We start from the raw sequence: 7,350 nt of genomic DNA, 5'->3' as shown, positions 1-7,350 counted from the left end.
CCCTTCTCAGAGACATAGATACCATCCAAATTTTCTTATATCCTTATTTTTAACTGTCGTGGCTTGCTGTATCAAGGCAGCTGAATTTGAAACGAGTTCAATATCATTGCCTTCAAGGATCAACTCATCTTTCTGGGCTTGAGATACTGAACAAGCAACACCTGGTCTCATTCGAACCCTCCGGATGTATTTTTCACCCAAGAAATTTCGGGTTTCAACAAGAGACCCATTCTCCCGAATAACAACGTTGATGGGGAAATGAGTGTACACAGACCTCATCTTGTAGCGGAAGCCCAACGTAACACCCTTGATCATGTTCTGGACGTGACTACAGATAGTGCGAACGGTCACCAGCTCCTTTCTGTTTCCCCACCATTTGTCAACCCGCAGCCTCTTCTTCTTCCCAAGGAGGCTGAGCTCGACATTGATGTGGTTGAAGTCCCTCTGCAGGGTTCCTCGGGGGCCCTTCACGATGACAGTGCGTCCCTTCAGGGTGATGTCGACGTTCTGGGGAATGTCGACCATCTGGTTGCTGAGAATGGTCTTCATCCTCGCAGTAGGTGCGGCAAAGAGCGAAGAATTCTATTTCAATATTACAACTTTGGAAAACTTGGATGGCTGGATAATGCACTTTTTGAGCTAAAATTTTGCTTTTCCTTGACTAACCTCACAAGCTATTTGGCTCCTTTCCTTGTACCTCTTGATTTTATTGTCTTTGGTTATTAAATGCAAATGACCACATATCAACATTCTCACTTCCAAAGATGTTTTTCTCTTGTCCACTTGTTGTGAAATACATAAATTTAATTAGTCAGTATTTTGTCTTGACAGTTATAGCAGGTATTTAAAAATCATTCATAAAAACAGCCCTTATCACTTACAGTAATATAAACATTTTTGTTTGTTTCTCAGGTTAAACCAATGGTTTTCACAATGCAAACTCAGCTGACTAGTTCTCTACCATTGACTGGGACCAGGCCAGCAGGATTCTGAAGTAATTTATCATCCCAACTCTAAGGTAAGGTCAGCTGAGATCTGGCATTTCTGAGCCTGCTTTTTCTCTTTCGAGTTGAGGCACCATTCTAAAGACAGGTGGTTGGGTGAGCTACAGAGAGGTTCATTATATTCTAGGCTGTCAATCTAGAAAAGTGATGTTCTGCTGCTCATGCAATCCCCAAAAATAAGATGTTCCTTTAGCAAGAATGAGGTAACCTGTGAGAAAATGTTGAAGAAAGACAGGAAGAGAGTAAGACACCTTTGGCCCCCCAGGGAGGTGGGATGGTGGAGCACCCAGAAAGAAAGTAGCGTTGAATGGGGAATGCTCAATGGTACTGAAATGGTTCTCTCAACTTTGTATGGAAATGCCTGATTATGGCTAATTACTATACTTCAGAAAACGGCAGCTTCTCCCTCTTTGCACTTCACTAATAATTCACTAATAGATCTGTATTGTCCTTGTGAAAGAAAATAGGAAAATGGAAGCCTTTGTCCCTGGCGGAGGTCTGTGGACTGGGGAGAGGCTCACACATAGAGAAAGAGATCAGAAAGCAAAACCAGGGACCAGTGGTTGGCATAATGGCTATGTCACTGGACTCCTATGTAGTCGATTGTGGTTTGAGTCCCAGATCTGCCCACACGCTGGGCACATGTGCGTACATGCCCAAGATACAGAGAGGAGAATGGAGGAGAAGAGATTGCCGTGTAGCCATTCCCCGAGGGGGTGACTTCTCACTTTCTGTCTCTCTGTCTCTCTCTGTCTTTCTGGTGAGCACATGCACCCTATAGCAAAAACCTCTCCAAGAAAAAAAAAAAAAAAAAAAAAAAGCAGAACCAGAGAACAGATAGCATTGAAAATGTTTCTCAGTGCTCCCAAGAATGAGTACCACATGTGACTTAGTGAAAGCTGACATGGAAAGACCAAGAAAAGCTTTAAAGACCAATAACTTATCATTTACTGACTATTCAAATTAGTATGAAGGATGAATGCACAAGAATACAAGTCGTGGGAACTTTAGGTCAGATTCATTCATTCAGAGATAGTTGCAAAACCTCAGTCATTCTGACCTTACCATATGGGAATTGGTAGGCACTCAAACAGGGGCAACCTGTTCTTCCCAACTGGTCAGAGCCCAAACTTATCTAAGTGAAGTGCTTCTGTACAATCTTAATAAAAATTCAAATGTCTAATACCAGGATTAAATGGATTCCAGTGCTTGGGATTCATAACCTTTTGTTTTGCAGTTGTGTAGCAGGAAAGGGAGAAATGACAGCTGAAGGTCAGATCACCCATGGTCCATTTCTTTCTACATTAACTCAGTCTTCTTGAGAGGACAGGTGACAGGGGAGTGGGTCCAAAGTGTTCTGGACATTCTTATCAAGGAATTAAAGGTACTCAAAAACAAATGTGGTCTTAGGCTTATGGTACACCAGGGATACCTAACAAAAGTAAAAGGAAAACATTTTCAACCTAGTCTACACAGAACTACAAATGAAGTTCCACTAAAGAATTCACAATGTAAAATGATGAACAATTCTCCAAGAGATAAAACTAGGCACAAAATAAACAGCAGGATTAGAACCTAAGGACTTCAAATAACTTGATAATTTCATTATTAATTTGATTATCATTAATAATTTGATGATTAAAGACAGAGAAGAAAAATCCAAATGACAAGAAATGAGACTAAAAGAAAGTAAGCTGTATAAAAAAGATAAAATTAGATTTTGCCTTACTCCATACACAGTATAAGTCTCAGATATATTAGAATCTAAATATGAAAAAGCAAACTTTAAAACTTTTAAAAGAAAGTGTATGAGATTATAACACTGAGCTAGGGGAAAGTGTTTAGTCCCCCCCTCCCCCTTGGGCACTTTTTTTTTTTTAACCATTTATTTATTTTTACACAAACATTTACATACAAAAAACTTTTGCTCATGTTCCATAGTTCTTGATAGTTAATAAACAACTTTCAAAATTTCAAAAAACTGAATTTTAAAGATAATGTTCAAAATATTTGTTATAATTTTGTTTGTGACTCAATAACAACAGAGACAGTAGGGTTTTAAATATTTTTGAGAAAATATTTACTTGTCAACTACTCAAACTGTTGAAAAGCAAATGCCCAGCACACAAGTCACACAATAAGCCCTCTCAATTCAGCCCTGCCTACCAAGTATTCCGTGATACACCATTTACTAGCAAAGGTCAATCTCTTTTTCTTCCTTCGAAGACTTCCTCAAGATAACCCTCTGGTTGTGGTTACCCTTTTGCAATCTCTACTGATTATGATGCTGGGCTGGAAAAGTCCAGGTTATTTTATAGTACAAATTCTTTCACATAGCTTCTCTAATCCTTTCTGTCAGTCAAAACTGTTTATGATGTCAGGCCACCTTTCCAAGAGCTTCTGTTGGCTTACTTGAGATCTACCTTAGTTCCACTGTTTTCTGATTAATCTTCAGATATGACATTCCAGTCAAAGCCCTGTCCAATAAGGAGTATTTCCAATTTCTGATTCAATGCAATGGGTATTATTGAACTTATGCAAATAACCCTTCTTTCACAAAATAAGAATACTCCCAAATATTTTCCAATTCCAGACGTCTAAGGAATGAAGAAAAGTTTATGTTTCCATTTAAAGAAACAAACAAGAAGAAAAAATATTTTAACAAATTGCTGAACCTATCAACAGCTCAAAAAAAAAAAAAGAAAAATAAAAGAAAACTCCTTAAATTGGGAAAATAAAGCATAATAATGTTTTACTCAAACCTTATAAAATTCTATTTCACCAGTTCAGTCTTATGTTCAGTCTCTCTTCTGTTGAATTTGCATTGTTACCATGATTCAATCTTTCCTTTTAAATCCTGGAGGTTAACATTCAACATTATTATTGATATTTCTTGTCCTTAGCATTAAGTTGGTCAATTTCTTGGTTGCTTTTTGTTCTCTTATTTCTGTATGTGTCTTTAGATTTCCTGATAGAGCACTCCTTTCAGAGCTTCTTGAAGAGTGGGTCTGCTATTGGCAAATTCTTTCAGGTCTTGTTTATCTGAGAATGTTTTTATTCTTTCTTTCCATATGAACAATAATCTTGCCGGGTATAGTACTCTTGGTTGAAACTGTTTTTCACTTAACGCTTTGAATATATTTTCTCATTCTTTCCTTGCTCACATTGTATCTGAGAGAGATCTGATGCTAGCCTAATGGAATAACCTTTATAAGTAATATGACATTTCTCTCTTGCCAATTTTAGTATCTTGTCTTTGTGGATTTTGCCAATCTGACTATGACATGCCTTGGAGAAGATCTTCTTGGGTTGATTATATTAGGGGTCCTTTGTATTTCTTGGGTCTGGATATTTGAATGCTTCTCTAGATTTGGAAAGTTTTTTTTTTTCTTTTCCCCTAGGATTTCATGGAATAGATTATCAATGCCCTTATTAGTTTCTGGAATACCGAGTATCTGGAAGTTTGGGTGCTTAATGGTGTCTTGTATTTCTCATATAGTATTCTCAGTTTTTTTTGGTTGTGTTTTCTAGATCAGAGGTTTTGCCTTCAACATTCGAGATTCAATCTTCTGCATGGACTAATCTCTAAATACTTTTGAGGGAGGTTTTGATTTTCTCAATTACAGCCTTCATCTCTAAGAGCTCCATTTGATTCTTTTTTTTTAAATGGTGTGTATTTCCTCTTTCAGATCATGCAAGAACTTCCTCACCTCCTGGAACTCATTGTCTTTTTTTCTCCTGCATCTTCTGGAGTTCATTGTCTCTCAGCTCTTGCATCTCCTTTGGTTTTGTCATTATGAATATTCTGAATTCTCTATCGGACATTTCCACGAGTTCTACTATACTGTCTGTGGATGATGAAGGTTTGTTCTTTTCCCTTAGGGGAGAAATATGTTCTTGGTTTCTATTTCTTATTCCTCTGCAGTGGTTTCTGGTCATTCTCTGACAAAATCTCTCCTCTTCTGTGCTTTGTAATGTGGTATCCACAGAAAGAGATTCTTAAAGCAGGAGGTTCAATAAGTGTTGAGGATTTCAATGACTCGAAAAGTATGCAGATGCTTGGCTACTGTGCACCTAGGCCTTTCTAGACACTCAATGTGTGGAGAGTGAAGAGCAGAGTGGAAAAATAAGGTTAAAAAAATAATAAAAGCAAAAGGAAAAGAAAAAAAAAAACTTGACAAAAACGACCAAAAAAAGAGAACAAAAATAATTTTAAGAGTAAAAAATGAAAACTGCACAGTGCACACGAACCCACCAGGACACAGCTCAGATTTAAAATGGCTTCTGAAATTAACAATAGAAAGAAAAGGCCCGAGATGAGGAGAAGTGGTTTACAAATTAAAAAATTAAATGAAAAAAAATTAAAGAGAGAGAAGGAGCGTGAGACAGACAGATGGACAGACAGAGAGAGAGGACAGAGGTCACCCTACCTTGTCTGAGTATTTCAGGAGTCTAGAAAGTAGAGTTTAAAGCATGGGTTCCCAGAACACGCCAGGACACACCTCAGATTTAAAATGGCTCCTTGTCTAAGTATTTTGGGAATCTACAGGAAAAGTGTTTTGTACAGGACACAAAAACAAACTCCAGGAGAAAAACGCCAATAAATTGGAACTTTATTTTTAAAAAATTTTGAAAAAAATCAACAAAAGTAGAGGAAAAAAAGATGATCTGGAGAAAGATACATGCACCCTATATAAATATTAATCTCATAAATCATTAGAAAAAGACAGTCAATCCAACTGAAAGGGATATTAAGAGTTCACAGAAGAGACAATACAAATGGTTAATAAACATGAAAGGTACTTTGTATTCAGGAGATTGCACACAACAACAAAAATCAATAAGGGGTTCTCCTTTGATAGTGTACACTGTTAAGTGCTGCTACTCAGAAGGCTGAGGCTACATAGGAGGCCAGGGTTCAATTCCCAGACTACCCTACAAGCTGAACACAGTTGTACCTGTTCAGTCCCATCTATTGCAGAAGATGAGGCAGGATGATTATGACATAGTGAGATCTTGTCTAAGACAAACAAAGAAAACATACACACAGAAGGATGTGGGGAAATAGAAATACTTATGCATTGTGAGGGTGGCAAATGTTAGAACCACCACTGTGGAGAGAAAGCTGGCAACAACTAAAAAAACTGAAGATGTGCATGCCATCCCTCTTCTCTGCTCAAAGGAAACATAGGCATGGATGTTCTTGCATAGACACAGACACAGTCCTGTCTGTGACAGCCAAAAAGTGGAAAGATCCTGATATTCTTCAATGAACAATGAATACACACAAAATGATACAGTGGGTTGTTTACAGACACAATAACTTATATGGAAATGATACATATCTACTGCAAGAGAAGCACTATATGGGAAATGAGAAAGGAGTGTGAATGAAGTTTTTGGTTGACAATAATTGCTTCAAAATAATTCTTAGAAGACTTTCTGAAGCCAACTAGGCAATATGGTGAAACAACCTCTGTGTAACCTTCATGGTAGATACACAGATGTCTTTTAGATTATTGTCAGTATATTTGAAAGATCTTGTAATTGAACAAAAAATTTAGAAAAATGCTGCGTCCAGGCAGTGATTGCTTTAAATGAAACCTAAAACCATCTATAGGGCTTTAAATATCATCAGGAGAATAAGTTTATTGACTCAATAAATATAATGGATTGCCTGCCATATGGCAAGTGTCATGATCGGTACACATGAAACATTAACTGAACTTGAACTTGGGTTCAACTGGGGGCCATATTATGGCTGGCAGTGATTAAGAAGGTCCTTGAAGCTTCAGTTCAGTGCTACCTTATGTGAAATCCCACTCTACACTGGCCATTTCATAGGACCTTTACAGGTATACTTTATCTCGATATGAGGCAGGAAAAGCACTTATTTCTTCCATGAAGAGGAGAAAAAGAGGAGGAGATAGATATTCCCAATAGAGTCTTCATGTCATGATCCTATCCCAAGCCTTGAAACATATGAAAATATGACTATAACGCTAAGATAGGGAAATGGCTTTGTACAGGACACAAAAACTTCAACCAACCAGGATTACAGGCACACACAGATTGTGTGCACATGGCATGTTCAGGAAACGAGCCCAGGATCTCAGCATCTTAGGGCACTGAGTTATTACTGTACCACAAAGACCAAAAGCATACCACTCTTCAGTTTTCTCTGGGTCTGTTTGTCCTTGTGCAGTTACAATTGGATCGTTAACTCTAAAGGCATCCTTTGGGACACCTGTTTATCTGTCATGGAAATGCAGGGTTCTGTGTCTACAAAGAAACTTTAAAGTAGTCTCTGTATGTCTATGAGAACTACTGGTATCTTCATCCATCC

At 37.8% G+C, this 7,350-nt stretch overlaps 1 pseudogene; it reads right to left on the bottom strand.

Moving 5' to 3' along the window:
* LOC106734915 (60S ribosomal protein L9 pseudogene) overlaps positions 1 to 551 on the bottom strand; it is a 5,207-nt pseudogene extending 4,656 nt beyond the window's left edge.
* Between the last annotated feature and the right edge of the window lie 6,799 nt (positions 552 to 7,350).

This window comes from Tupaia chinensis, unplaced genomic scaffold (genome assembly GCF_000334495.1).
Source record: "Tupaia chinensis unplaced genomic scaffold, TupChi_1.0 Scaffold000251_1, whole genome shotgun sequence".
Classification (NCBI taxonomy): Eukaryota; Metazoa; Chordata; class Mammalia; order Scandentia; family Tupaiidae; genus Tupaia; species Tupaia belangeri.
This window is presented reverse-complemented; position numbering and strand designations above follow the sequence as displayed.